The 15,866-nt window shown below is 42.2% G+C and overlaps 1 long non-coding RNA gene across 2 annotated transcripts; it reads right to left on the reverse strand.

Moving 5' to 3' along the window:
- Positions 1-211: 211 nt before the first annotated feature.
- On the reverse strand, positions 212-9,920 carry LOC132508112 (uncharacterized). 2 transcript variants are annotated; one of them, XR_009536429.1, is made up of 5 exons: positions 9,823-9,920; positions 9,133-9,210; positions 3,133-3,312; positions 2,044-2,201; positions 212-863 (listed from the first exon to the last, which is right to left on the reverse strand). It is a non-coding gene; the product is annotated as an uncharacterized LOC132508112 (long non-coding RNA). The 2 variants fall into 2 exon arrangements; XR_009536430.1 differs by lacking the exons at positions 9,133-9,210; positions 9,823-9,920 and adding an exon at positions 8,182-8,264.
- Between the last annotated feature and the right edge of the window lie 5,946 nt (positions 9,921-15,866).

A 15,866-nucleotide genomic window follows, 5' to 3' on the forward strand; every position in this document is an offset into this window, starting at 1 on the left:
AGTATGGGATAAACAGATACAAACTACTATATATAAAATAGATAAACAACAAGGGTATGCTATATAGTACAGAGAATTATAGCCATTATTTTGTAATAACCTATAATGGAGTATAATCTGCCGAACACTGAATCACTATGCTATATACTTGAAACTAACATAATATCGTAAATCAACTATAGTTCAATTACACAAATAAATAAAGTATTCATATTTTTTAAAAAGCATGGAATGGAAGGCTGAGCAGTGTAGTGAAATTCCAGCTAGAAAAGGGGCCATACAGGCTGATTAAAGAGAAAGTGATTATAGGAAGAATCACTATAGTTAATATCACATCAAAATCATCTTTAATAACACCAGATAAAAGTCACTAGAGATGATTTCTGCAAAGGCAGAAATTGCAAATCACTTCCCATTGAAGTACCCTCAGTGTTTCCTGCTGAGCCCTCTTCTATGGGTGGTGTGGGGTGAGGCATGTGAAGTAGACATGTATCCCCAGAGCAGGGCTGTCAGCTCCAGAAACCCTTCTGCTCAACTGGGAGGATTGTCAAGACTACCCCTCAAGTCCCAGCCTCCTACACCCATGTTTCCAGAGCCCTGAAGTCACTCTTAATAATCGGAGTGAGATCAGTCAATATCCTCCATGCCCACGTGGATGAAAGTCATGGCACAAGTCACTGAGCCCGACGTGTCTCTACAGATTTGCAGCATCTGGCCCACATCTGGGCGGCTCAGGAGAGCATCGCTGAGCGCCAGAATGCTCTTCTTCTCGGAGCCGCCTTCTCCAGTCCATAAACTTCCAGTGTCTCCAGCTCTTGCTTCTCTTTGTGGAAACAGATTTCTTTTTCTGTGGCAGCAAGATGCTGAGGAGATTCCGAAAAAAATGCCTTTTCATTTTCAATTAGGACATCACCAACACAGCAGAGGACATGGACTTCACGCCACCAACAATCCATCAGTGCCTCTTCTTAGACAAAGCAGGGTCACCGAGAACAATACCTGCTACCAATTTTTGAGCACTTACGGTCCTCCAAGCACTGCGTATGTATAGGATTTAATCCTCACAGCACCACCTTGAAGCAGGTACTATCATCTCCTCTTTAAAGATGAAGAAATTAAGACCGGAAGAATGATAATTTGCCAAAGTTCTCGCGGCTTATATATACCAGAGTGAGGATTCGAACCCATGTCTACCTGACTCCACTAGAACTGAAGCCTTCTGGTAGATAATGAAGAAAACTCCTGGACCCCTTGACACCTCTCTCACACACATTCAAACACTGAAATGTAAGGTTAAACCCTGTATAGTCTGTAATGGAACTCAGGTGCCTTAAACAACAACTACAGCCTCCAGCGGTCTCATCCAGAAAAGTATTCAGCATATGTTTGCTACCTGAAGCTGGGGTTACAATGAGAGCCAGACTATCTCGAAACAAAGGACTGAGATTTGACTGCAGACGTTCACTGGCAACTGCACTGGCACATTTGCGCTCCGTGAAGCTGGCGGCTTCCTCTCATTTATCCACCCCTGATGGGAGCCCAAGCTTTTGGTCTGTGCAACCGATGAGTCTTCCCATTTGAGTCACTTTTAGTGCTGGAAATCCTTCCAGGTCACCATCAGGAATCTCAACCCTAATCCTACTGGCAGTACAGAACGGCAGATAAGAATGAATGATTTGGTGGAGAACAGACTTGGGTTCAAATCCCAGCTGGGCCACTGATTAGACAGACCCCTGTGGGTAAGTCACAGCTTTCCACACCTCAGTTTTCCCATTTGTGAAACGAGGATAGCAAAACTTCACAGGGTTGTAACAAGATCAATGAGGTAATGTGCGTAAATCTCTTCGCACAGTGGCACATAGTAAGCGGTCAACAAATGCTAATATTAGTGCTATTACCACATAGCTCAGGACACAAGTGGCAATTAAAGCCAAGGACAAACAACTCAGACCAGGGCAATGAGCCCTTCACCCACTGTGAACCTCCAGAGAGATCTTAGCAGAAACCAAGCTGAAGCTGGGCAGCACGGAGAGGAAAGCTCACCGTCAGCACATCTGAAATGTTTCCAGACATTCCCCAGGTGGTGTACTCCAACTAGCCATGGCCTGTCACACTGGGCTCTTCTCCTGTCCTGTCCCCCGACTCCATTTCAGTGGTCCCTCCAGGGGGAGCAGACAGAGATGATCCATGAAGATGATTCACTGGGGTGAAAAAAGAAAATATTATGACTTCCATTTATATTTTTATGTTTTTTTAAACTTATATTTGATACCATGTATAAAATAGACAACTGAGGGGAACATACTGTATAGCACAGGGAACTCTACTTAATGCACTGTGGTGTCCTAAATAGGAGGGAAATCCAAAAGGGAGGGGATATATGTATATGTATGGCTGATTTATTTTGCTGTGCACTAGAAACTAATGCAACACTGTAAAGCAACTACACTCCAATAAAAATTAATTTTAAAAAATAGTTATAGGGCTTCCCTGGTGGTGCAGTGGTTGGGCGTCCGCCTGCCGATGCAGGGGACGTGGGTTCGTGCCCCGGTTCGGGAGGATTCCACATGCCACGGAGCGGCTGGGCCCATGAGCCATGGCCGCTGGGCCTGCGCGTCCAGAGCCTGTGCTCCGCGACGGGAGAGGCCACACCAGTGAGAGGCCCGCGTACCACACACACACACAAAAAATTATATTCATATTTGTACTGAATCCAAAGATACACATATAAATATATTTGGGATACATGCTCATTGTTTTTAACTAATAGGGAGTGAAATCTGAAAAAGAAAAATGTGAAGATGAGTGTTCTATCCAGTTCTTAAAGAGATACAAGGTTATAAGGTCAAGTGCCGGGCAGGCATCATTCAGTCCACAAGGGTCAGGTGGGTAATCACCCCCTCAGCGCTATCAGCTGATCAGTCACTGGTCCTTCCTGATGAGTCACCTTTAGAAGTCAGCACAGAGCCCAAACCCAAATTATCGAGGCAGCTTGCACAGGGCTCTGGACTGGGAGTCAGAATATTTGGATTTGAAACCTGGCTCCGCTCTTAACTCGTGTGACATCACTGGGTAAGTCATTTAACTCTGAGAATCAGTTTCCTCCTCTCTTTCTAGATGAATAATACATACCTCAGAGGGTTGCTGTGACCTCTAGGTGAGGTGATGTCTATCAGAGGGTTGCTGTGACCTCTGAGTGAGGTGATGTCTATCGAAGGGCTTCAATGACAGTTGAATCTAACTCATTCATCTCCTGGCGGCTGAGCTGAGAATGGTGATGACTGATGGGCTAACACCAGTTGATGGTCTGCTCTGTGGAAAAGAAGGAGAACTCTTCTGTGTCGTGCCAGATGAGAAGATCAATACAGGGAAGAATTTCTGGAACAGAACTAAAAATCTGCACTGTCTTGCCAAATACTGGACTCCCTACCACAGACATACATGTTCAAGCCGAGGCCCTATGTCCAGAGATTTTGTAAAGCAGACTCATTTTGAGTGAGAAGTTTGGTGTAGACAACTTTTACTAAAGTTTTATCACTCTAAGCCAAATAAGATGAGAATTCCTTAAAGAGTAACATGATCGCTAGCGATATTAGGCCCTCTGACAGGTCAAGGGGAAAATGATGGGTATTTGGGCTCGGGGGTAGCTTTTGATATACTTGAAACCATACATCTCCTAATTCATCCACACTAGACCTACCTCCCAACAGTTCTTCAAATCCCTGTCATATGAAATAAGTTGTTCAACAGTTCACTTAGCCTGGTGTCCAAAACCATTTGATTTATCCCTACTTACAGACGTGTTGTTCTGGAAAGATGCTCAAGAGGAATAAATCACATCAGTGTCAAAACTTTAAACAACTCATTCACAAATATTTTATCTCCAGCCCAGACCTTGTCTTTGAGGGCCAGACCCATATGGTCAACCTATACCTTACCATCTAACTTCAATACTTCCTAAAATAAACTCATCATGTTGCCTTTACCCCCACCTTCTAGCTTTTCTTGTCTTGATGAATGATACCACCATCCATCCATTTGTCCCACTCAGAAGCCTAGGGTCATCCTTGCCCCCGCTTACTCCCTCCCTCCCCATATCTTATCATTTTTACGTTCTAAATACCTCTTGAATGCATCTACTCCTTTCCCCTCTCTTCCACCACTCACTACTTTAGACCAAGCTTCTGTTACCTGTTGCCTGTACTACTGCAGTAGCCCCCCGTGGTCTTCCTCATCCAGTCTTACCCTCCTCCCATTGCTCACTACTTGGGCTTCCCAATACTCCTAAAACAAAGCTCAAAGTGAGCCACAGTGTGCTGTGACGTCTGGCTCTGACTCGGAGCTCAGCCCATCTCCTTCCTGCTCTCCCTCCCTCTTCACTTCAGCCACGTCGACCCTCTTTCTGGTTCTCATACTCTCATGTTGCCATCCATCGCAGGGTCTTTTCTCAACCTTCCCTCTGCCAGGAAGACCCTTCCTTTATATGCCTCCTTAGGTCCTACTCATCCTTCTTAGGGGTCGCTTAAGAAGCATCATCATTTCTTCAAGGAAACCTTCTGTTACCTCTTGGACCATCACAAACGTGCCTATTTTAGGCTCTTAGGGCAATAATTAGCACTTGTCACAGAAGGAGATGTATATTGGTGTGTGATTATTCTTATTTCTGTACATTTCCCCCAGTAAACTATAAAATACATGAGGACGAGAACAGTGACATCTTTGCTCACCACTGGGTCCTAGGATGTTGCACAGTGCCTGGGATATAACAGATCCTCAATAAATATCTGGTTAATAACTGAACAAATCAATAATGATGAATGAAACTAAGAATAAATGTTCTATGTGCTTGTGCAAGTCTCTTCATCTCCCCTGCCCTGATTTTAACTCTATGAAATTGGGAGGCAGGAGAAGCAGGTAAGAAATAAACGGGAGAGGGAATTACACAGCACCTAGAATCACCAACGACTCAAATTCTTTTGTTCCAAAATGTGAAATTTCAAAAATTCTAATGGAATCAAAGATCCAAAAAGAAAGTTGTGCTCCTGCCGAGCTCACAAATACATGCTTTTTTTCCCCCCATAAATAGAACAAACAGATGCTGTCTGCAAGGCTCACAGCACATCTGTGCAGATAAAGCAGCAGCGCTGGGGTGTCCTGGGAAAGAACTGATTTGCATGTTTGCTCTCTGGCGTGCACAGGCTCACACATTCCTTCCAGAGAGCTCTGAAATGGCCACTTTCAGAGAATCTAGGTTGTGGTTTTGCATGTATTCTTCAAGTTCACCTTCAGTCCCTGTATTTGAGAAATATTCATGTTTAAAAAAAAAAGTTTTAAAGAAAGCTTTGCTGGCTGGAGGGCTTCTTTCCTCCCTGCCACCCTCCCTTTCTCAAGCTCTCACATTTGAGTGTTGTCAAGTTATCATGCTTTAACTAATCAAAACAAAGGTAATATGAGAAACGACTAAAAGTTTTATGCCAAGTATGGAAACTGCCTGAAGAAGATGGTGGCAACAGCCAGTCAAAAGACTCAACTTTCTTTCTGAGAAAATAGGACTTTGATTTACTTACAGTATTTTCTCCTAAGGGTCTCAAAATCTTTGTCTTTCTTTTTAAATATTTAAGAGGTTACCTGGTAAGGAGTTTTCTTAAGTAAGGTGGACAAACTGAGGCCTGTGATGTCCTTTTTTAAAACAGGCAGTAGCTGAAATAAATTGAAAGTGATTTATTAATTCCCACAAGAGAAAATGGTAAAAAAAAAAAAAAGAGGTGGGAATGGGAATTCTCTGCTCTGGGAGTCCAGGCCGAAGAGCAGCTTAATCTAATTTGCATAGGAGGCCGGGAGTTCCTGGAATTGCACTCCCATGTGGCCCTTACAATCCCACCCCTATTTCCACCACTGACCATGTGCTGCTTTTTTTATGGCAACTGGACATTAAACTTCATAAAAGCAGTAAAGTTCAGCTAATCACTTAGAAAACCAGGCAAATGAATACACTACTCTAAAATGGTGACGTCTTCAAGAACCTTTGGTAGTTACTGAAACAAACAAGGGAATACTGTATCTACTGACAGTTATGCCAAAAAAGAAAAAAAGTTCATGTTTCCTACTCAATATATTTTTCTTCGTTCAGACTTCAGACAACTTCGCCCTACCACACCCAGCTACTTGTGACTGGTTCCAAAGAGTGACACCAGCTGATGAAAGACGACATTCTTACAACTCTTTCCCGCCAAAGACTCATGGTGAGATGGCCTTTCTCCAGCAGACTATACACTTCATCATCTGTGTCCGTCCTTCTGTCCCCAGAGAGACAAGCTCCAAGGGGAAATCACCCTTCCGAGGCAGCTCTGGATCAGACCTTGGGAAGTGAAACCAGGGATGTGCAGATCAGCTCGGACTGCTGGCCACCCCCTCAGAAGCTGAGTCACTGACGTGGCCGGTTCATTTAATCACTTGGAAAGTGGTTAGACTGAACAGGACATGTAGTGATTAGTAATTCAGACTGGTCTCAGAGCTTCATGTTTTTCACTTTTAGACGCCAACTGCAGCCTTTCTCTTGGAGTCAACAGGAAGTGAGAATTGCAAGCCAAATTTGACACCACTTGACGTAACCGGGGATGGACTTGGGCCCTTATTTCTCCACCCAATAACACAGAGATTTTGAAAGTGAGCCCTTCTAGTTAAACACATCAACCTAGTACCAGGGGCAGAATAAGGAATTAAGAATTGAAGAAAACCTATTTTGATAACTCAGACTTAACCCCTTCTTCTTATCTGGCTTTCATTGAATAAAAAAGTAAATTAAAAAAAAATTTCTGTCTCAGATATAGATCTGAAGATGGTAAGAATAAAAAGAAATAATATTTATTAAATAAGCTACTCCCCACACTAATTAGAAAATGATTGTGATTGAGGCAAACACAAAATCTACTTTCCCGATTAATTTTTCTCATCATGATGCATTTGTGAAATATCCTAAACTGGGCACAGTAAGACATGGCCACGTAGTCAAAAGCGAAACAGATAGACTTTTTATGAAACATTTCCTATTTCTGGTTACAGTTACTGTTGTGATGATTGATTCATGTTCAGCCATTTCCAACTACAGTTGTGGTACTAGCAATGAGATTTAACATTTGATCATTTTACATGGACTGTTTGGTGAAGGAAAGTGATATGTGTATGTCTTTGCACTCACTCCTGTTCTTTCTCTATTTTCTGTCTTTCCTCTCCAATCCATCCCATACCTAGTCCCCAGATTACTTTTCCTAAAATATCACTGCTGTGCATTTATTCACTTGAAATTGGTTGAAACCTGACCACACGTCAGTGGTCACTTAGCTAAAAATTGACAAGAAAAGGTAAACATGATGGTTTTACCCTTGAAATGTTCATAGTCAGTGATAATTCTCTAGTCAAAAGTCCTAGTTCTTTCCAGGACTGTGAGATCCAGTTCAAACTTTAACCTGATAGTTCTGAACTCCTAAGTTTAGGCCTTACCAGAATGATCTTCTCCCAAAGTGCCCACACTCAAACCCATACCCCTGTCTCTCCACCACATGATCTAAAATGCCCCTTCCTTTACATATCCAAATTCCCTCAGAACCTAACTCACTTACCTGTCACAAGACCGTGTCTGATCATTCAGCCTTTGCCCTTTTCCTAAATTCCAAAAGCCCAGATTATCTTTATCAATTTTCAGCTTAACACTATCCCACATACCCTGTCCTGACCAAAATTCAACTGTAAATATGTAAATACATACATACATTTGAACCTACATATATACATACCTGGATATTAAAGAAAAGAGAGCCGGACTTGGGACATTCATTCTGTAATGAAAACTGGGGCAAATGCTCCGTTGGCATAATGAGGTTGGGATTATCATTTTACAAAAACAGGCAGGGGGAGGGGTTCCAAGCTATGTTATTAGGAGGAATATAAATTTCTCGTGTAACTCAGATGCTCTTTAGAAGAAAATTAATTATTATTACAAGAAGCTTTGTTTATTTCAGACTCTTTAGGAGAAAACAGTAGCTCCCTGATACAGAAGGCTTTGCGCTTTCCCCACTTCCCTCTGCCAGGCTTCAGAGTTTCTCCTTCCTGCTCCCCTCCCTGACCCTCCCACCACTCACACCCCCAGCTCACCCCAAGGAGACACCAAACATTAGCACCTACCCTTTCTTAGAGTCAACAAAGATTGAGTGGAAGGAACAGTCCAGTGCACCTTCCTTTTCTGTAGGGATGATGGGGTATCTATCCTAAGAAAAGAGGACATCAAAATGTGGACAAATAATAGAAGAGGTCTTCTTGGAGCAAAGGAAGGGGAGAGAAGGAGCTTGGGGCATGTCCATGTGGAAAACCCTTGGAATCTAGGCAATACGGTCCCATCTCTTCATGTGGGACAAAGGATTAAGTTGGTTCACCCAGTTCCTGATTCTCCCCTCTCCGCCTCATGATGTATGACTCTGAGGCAGTTAGTTACCTAAACTCTTCAGGAGGAAAAAAAAAAAAAAGAAAGAAAGCTCAGTAATCACAAATGTGGAACGAACCATCAGGGGTTATCCCAATACTTCACTGCATATTATAAACTATTGGGAAAGACATTCCTGAGGATGACTAGGAATCTAGGAAATCATAAAGCTGATACCACCCTGCTCCCCAGCCCGACGCCCAGCTTCCACCATCCCCAGCAGATCTCCTGAGGGCCCAAGTATACCCAGCACTGAAGGAGCAAAGACCCCCTTTGATTGGGGAAAAACTAGGACATTAAGAAGAAGACTTCCTTTGACTGCCTTCTTTCTGTGTCTCTACACTTGACCACGGATGTTTCAATCACATGTTAAGCACTGTTTTCATTTGATGAGTCATCTTCAGTCTTATGAATTACTGTGTCAAAAGAGTTTCTTACAATATGTTCAGAATAAGTGTCATGTCGGGAAAAAGTGCTCATGGGCAGCTACTCAATTCCAGCTACATTTCTACCTGTGGATCACACAGAAGGCTGGCCTGACCTTGCAATAATTTAAATTTCTTCTTTCTAGGTTCCCCACAGCTTTGAAGCCAACTGCTATGCATCTTGTTTACACAAACCCAAGAGTATCAAGCATGGTGTACATCAATACTTACAGCCTTTGTAATGTATGTCTGCTACAGTCATGTAACGTATGTGCCAAGATTCATTGTGTCCTTAATCACTTTCTTTATCTGTAAAACAAACAGTTTGCAGCAACATGGACGGACCTAGAGATTGTCATACTGAGTGAAGTAAGTCAGACAGAGAAAGACAAATATCATACAATATCACTCATATGTGGAATCTAAAAAGGGTACAGTTGAACTTATCTACAAAACAGAAATAGAGTTACAGATGTAGACAACAGACTTATGGTTACCAGGGGGTAAGGTGGGGAGGGACAAATTCGGAGACTGGGATTGACATATACACACTACTATGTATAAAATAGAGAACTAATAAGGACCTACTGTACAGCACAGGGAACTCTATTCAATACTCTGTAATGACCTATATGGGAAAAGAATCTAAAAAAGAGTGGATATATGTATATGTATAACTGATTCACTTCGCTATACACCTGAAACCAACACAACACTGTAAATCAACTATACTCCAATAAAAATTTTAAATTAAAACAAAATTGTAATAACACATACCCACAACCATAGATTTGTAAAGATTAAATGAGTTAGTATGACCTATATGTGCTTAGACCAGGCATTGGAAAACTTCTCTGTAAAGGACCGTATAGAAATATTTTTAAGTTTTACAAGTCAGGCAGTCTCTGTCTCAATACTCACCTCTGTCATTGTGGAGCAAAATCAGTCCCAGACAAATGAGCATGGCTGTGTTCCAATAAAACTTTATTTACAAAGAGAGGTGGTAAACTGGATTTGGCCCATAGGCAGGTGGTAAACTTTGATGGCCCCTAGATGAAAGGATAAGTGTTTGATAAATTTGGTATGATCACACTTATTACCTAATCAGTGCTGGCAGTTCTTCATGTTCATATTGTGTTTCTCTTTCTTAGTAACATCTGGAATTGAATTCTGGATACCTTAACTTACCTATCATCACTGTGGCCACTGATGCAGAAAGGAAAGGTAGGAGGGTTTTCATCTTGCTTATACGTGCATATCATCTAGTGGTAGAAAAGTGTAATTGCAAGATTTTTTTTTTTTTTTTAGTGTCCTGGGCCTTGTTCAAGCACACCCTGGTAAGAGGGTCGCTTCCTCAGTCTGCCCACAGTGGGCATCTACAACTGGACTAAAGGGCCAGTCCGATCCACCTGGTTTCAAGGAACTTTCCAACAGGCCTTTGACAGGTGTTCTTATAACTCAGAGTTTGATGTCAACAACCAAAAGTGTTCACTGAGGAGATAAAAAGAAACTATTTAAGAAATAAATATTATTTATTAGTCAATTAACTGTTTATATGTGTGTGTTTAATAATACTAACAAATCCTTCAGAGAAACCATACAGTATAGGTATGTGTTTATCTTAAAATTAGCCTTCACTATGAGCCCTGAGCATAAGGTGGTGGCAACTCTTTGAGTCCAGGTCATATTTCTCTTTATATCCTTCAAGGATGCTGCCTACTGGCCACACTACCTACTTCCTGTCTACCTTCTGTGCTGACCCACGCTGCATTTGTACTTCCCCAGATCATTGCCAAGAACACTAACTGCTGAGAATTCTCAGTCTTTCTGTAGCTATGCAGAGGTTAGAACTTAAGTAAACAGGATCTTCATAAAAACCACAGTTCTAGAACGCAGGCTCTTCATTATTAATATTTTTATGGAGAGCCTCTCCACCAGCATATTCTCTGAAAATAATTTTGATACATGGATGCCTGCAGATTATTATTATTATATATTAACATTGTTTGTTATTATGGTGAAGCAAGTATATCAGAAGACACTTTTTTTTTTTTTTTTTTTTAGGTAAGAAGTGGATTTATTTCAAGAGAAACACACTCCATAGACAGGGTGTGGGCCATCTCAGAAGATGACAGCGGCACCAGGGTATGGGGTTGTCAGTTTTTATAGGGGTGGGTAATTTCATAGGCTAATGAGTGGGAGGAGTATTCCAGCTATTTTAGGAAGGGGCGGGGATTTCCAGGAATTGGGCCACCGCCCACTTTTTGATCCTTAGGTTTGGCCTTGGAACTAGAAGACACATTTTTTAAAATGTATGCATGTATCAATATTAATAGTGAGAAAAAAGGAAGCTTTCCAGCTCTATATTTCCTTGATGTGTCTCCCTCACTGAATAGAATTCATTTATGGACCTTTGAGGAGTTACTTTATAGTAAAAAGAATTCTGACCTCTAACAACTTGATTTTCTTTTCCTCCCCTGGATCAGTAAGACATCATTGGGTTTGTATCCCATAAGCAAGTTCATATCCCCATTCATATCCCATCAGTGACATGAGTGATGGCTGGAGTCTGGGATGCTTTGTCAGCAACAGAGGACGCCTCCTGCTTCCACACCCCACCCCACCCCCAGATGACTCTGTCTGTCCCCCTTCTTCCTGAGATTCATAAGTATCCAGAGTTTCTCAAATGCTCTTTCACCACTACCACCATCACTGCAACCACCACCTGCCTTCCAGAGCAGCTGGCTGGCCTGGGACCTGCTTCCCCATCTTTTTTCCTGGACTCCCTTCCTGGGTATCTGGGTCCCCTCCCCTTCATTCCTACTGCCTTGACTTAGAAGGATCTCCCTCCTCTGCTTTTGAGGAAATTCTCAACTCCATTCTACATTTCCAAACAAAAATCCCTATTTTGTTTCCCTCAAATCACGAAGCTGACCAGAAGAACTGGATTGAATTCGCCACAGCGCCGTCTGGACTCTCTTTGTGATTTTTGGCTACTCGCTCTTCCCAGTAGTTTACACTGACATGTCAGATTTTCCACAGTGGTCATGTAACATACCCATTCCTCCTTACGCCTACCTTGGGACTCACCCAGCAAAATTTAGGATGCTCTTGGGATCATGTATAAAGAGAGTGCTGGGCGTTAAAATGACATGGACAAAGTTCTTACAAGACCATAATTCTGCCCCTGGTTATGATAGAAATTAGCTGAGTGATCGCTGGACATCAATTGCCTCACAAAACAGGAGGTTGGCTTCAACGTGCAGTCAAGTCCCTCTCAGCTCAAATAATCTATCGTTCTGGATGTATCTTTGCTTATTTTTTTAAAGAGGACACCTGAGTTCTAATTACAACCCATTGGTCCTCATTTTAGGTAAAGTTGCCAGAAAGGGACTTTGTGATGCCTGGTCCTGTCAACCTTCCATCCTCTGTTACCAGTATCTTGAAACTTTAAAGTTTTTACTGTCATTATTGGGTAAATTCTTTGCTTTGGGCACTGCTTAACATTTCTTCCAGAAATGCCTTTGCCACTGAAGTATCATCCAACGTGGATTTGAAATTGTCCAGTTATAAATCCTGGACCTGCTTCTGGTCAGAGTTGTCTTCCCTCCCAATCAAATCCCTCAGGGCCTGGATTTAGCATGGACTTCACTGCCCTTCATCTTAGAAAGGATCTCGGGATCCTTCTGGATACTATGTAGGTTTCCTTCAATTTCAGAATGTCTGTTTCCAAGTTCTACAAGAAAGAGATATTTTTGAATTTTTATTTATGGCCTGTATCCTGCTTATGCCAGCAGATGCATCAAAGATACCGCAACTAAAATAGGATTTTTATAGGAAAACAGAATTGAGGCCTTAATTAATTGCTGACATCATATGTACTCCCTCAGAAAACCAGCTATTCAGAAATGACTCTGCTCCCTTCTGGCATAATTTACCCCCTACTTCTTCATTATTATTAAGGACATATGTACAGAAACAGGATCTGCGCCTTGCTGGACTTCTTCCATGCCAGCCACTCATAGCCCAACTGATGTTATAATCCTTCCTTTTTCACATTACAATTGGTTATTGTGCAAATGAGTATGTTCTCCCAGGAACAGATTGTGACTTTACGTGGAGGAAGAACAGGCATTGGAAGCAGATGAACTCTCAGCAAGCCAGGACTGGGACCTCACCCCAAATGCCCTTGATAAGACACAAGGGAAGAAAGAAATAAATACAAAGAAAGAAAAAGAACAGAATAAAAGGTGAGGTAAACTATTTTAAACAAATTTGGAGCCAAGTTACTTAAGAGATGTCAGCTATTTTATAGCATGTACATAAAGGTTCTGAATTTTCGTTCTCAAGGCAGAATCTCTAAGGAGGATCCTTGTAGCCTCAGCTTCAATTCTGAGGTCTATTCCTCTACTTTTCCTGTAAATATAACTTGGGTTCCAAGAAAACAACTACTTTACTACTTTCTGTTCCTACATATATTTCTATACCATTACTTATTTTAATCTGACCACCTGGAATGCCTATTCTCAACCATAAGACATTCCATGCATTCTTCAAGTTCCTTCTCAAATATCATCCTCATCATCGTGTCTTAAAGTGTAAGGAAGAATGATGAGCAAGCCATGGAGAGATCAGATGTGATGCTGCAGATGGACTGAGCCTGGTCATTTTTGTGGTGGTTTTAATTTTGGAAGCAGAGACACAATGGACAGCAGAATGGACTTATCAGTAAAAGAGACTTGATGAGCCTACTAGAGAACTTTCTAGAACTGTGGTGTTCCTTGCTGGTGATTTAGTAACTACTCCCTAAAACACATTTTCTATTGTTTGTCCAAAGTCATGCCCTTCTCATCATCAGCCAGGGTGATGGTCTCTCTGAGTATGTACCTGGGAAGGTGTAATGGGAAGGCCGAATATACACAAAGAAAAATTACAGGGAGCTACAAATTCAATATCTCAACAGGGAGAGCAACATTTCGTTGACATTTCCTATGTTCAGGCACTTTGTTAAGCACTTTACACAACACCTAATACACTGAGTCTTCATTCAAAATGAAAACACAAACAAAGAACCCTATGAGGTGAGCAGGAGAATCTTTACAGGGGGTTCGGGAATTTGTCCAAGGTTCCACAGTTAGTGTATGAAATCCACGTCAGTCCATTTCTAGAGCCTCCTCAAAGGCTTGTCCATCACTTTCCAGAAGCAGACCAGCTATGGTCTCACCCACCTAGCATGTTCTGTCCAGCACAGCACACCCAAGTGTAGCTGCAAATTTATGAATCTAAAAGTCAGCCCTGAGGCAAGAATGGGTTAGAAATGCTAGACTCCAACAGATAAAGCTCAACAGACAGTTGGGAGCCCTCAAGTTCCTTCCCTATCTCCTCCTATGTTTCCTGTGTAGCCTTTAGCCAAACATTTAATTCTCACCTTCAAGAAGTGCACGTCTTCCTCCCGTTGCCTGAATCCTTCGTGGAGAATGGCTACTCCCCTCTACTTCCTCTGTGAGCCTTTCTGCCTTGCCAGGCACAATTCCTCCTTCTGAATCCATCTGAAACATCCTTTTATACATACCCCTTTTAGCTACAGCAGTTCACAATCCTTTAATTTCTTGTTCCCATCTCAGGTCTCCCACCAGCCTGGGAGCTCTTCAGAAGCTAAGTACTCTGTCTTATTTATCTCAGCGCATCAACGCTTTAGAACATGCACTGAATACAGAAACACATTAAAAGACAGATGTTTTAGGGTTTCCGTGGTGGCACAGTGGGTAAGAATCCGCCTGCCAATGCTAGGGGACACGGGTTCAAGCCCTGCTCCCGGAAGAGCCCACATACTGCAGAGCAACTCAGCCAGTGTGCCACAACTACTGAGCCTGTGCTCTACAGCCCGCGAGCCACAACTACTGAGCCCATGCGCCCAGAGCCTGTGCTCCGCAATAAAAGAAGCCACCGCGATGAGAGGCCCGCGCACGCTCACCGCAACTAGAGAAAGCCCACGCCCAGCAATGAAGACCCAATGCAGCCAAAAATAAATAAAATAAAATAAATAATTTTTTTAAAAAATTAAGAAATGCTTTTAAAAAATAATGTTTTACATACATACAAACATATGCTGTTCAGAGTGTTGTGTCAGAAAAAAAGTCCAAATCCAATGCATAATTTTTTAAAATTTGTAACCTGTGTTTAACAGGTTTTTTTAAAAAAAATATGGCTCCAAAAAATGAGATAAACTCAAGTATCTCCAACCTCTTATTTGAGAAACATGGTTCTCACCACTCTCATGGGAGCCACAATCAGAAATGAAGGGTAAGAAAGCAGTTGAATAAGTATTTATTGAATTGAATTGTTTGTAATTGAACTGAATTAAACTAAAAGAGTCTTAGCTTCCACTGATGGAGATCACAGAGCTCTTTGGGTGGAGAGTGGACCCAGAGGACAGAAAAGGGCTGTCTATGGGCTCAAGAGCTCTGGGTCACGATTTCTCAACCCTGGTTGCAAATTACAATCACCTGGGGAGCTCAAAAGAAAATTTTGATGCATGATTCCCACCCTCAGGGCAACTAATTTAATAGGATTGAAGTGGGGCCTTGGCATCAGTATTTTTAAAGCTCCCTAGATGATTTTAATGTGCAACAAGGCATGAGATGATTCCTCCAGAGAAAAGGTTACTCTGGCATAACTGTGCATTTCTGTGGCTGAAAGGCCAAAAATAGAAAATTTGATCTGTGGTACCGGGTCCACTTGCATCTCATTTCAGACTCAGCAAGCCAAGATTTTCCACCTTCCCACCACTGGTGCAGCAGGAAAGCTTGCCTGCAGCCTGTCCCTCCAGAACTGGAAGATGGGAGGCAGACAGGGAAGGTCCCTCGCGTTTCTACGCAAGTCAGACCCACCCTGTGCTCCAGAAAGTAGCCGGGAGAAAACTCAGCATTTTGACTGGGATTCGATTGCTGTCAAGCAGCTCTCTT

This window comes from Lagenorhynchus albirostris, chromosome 17 (genome assembly GCF_949774975.1).
Source record: "Lagenorhynchus albirostris chromosome 17, mLagAlb1.1, whole genome shotgun sequence".
Lineage (NCBI taxonomy): Eukaryota > Metazoa > Chordata > Mammalia > Artiodactyla > Delphinidae > Lagenorhynchus > Lagenorhynchus albirostris.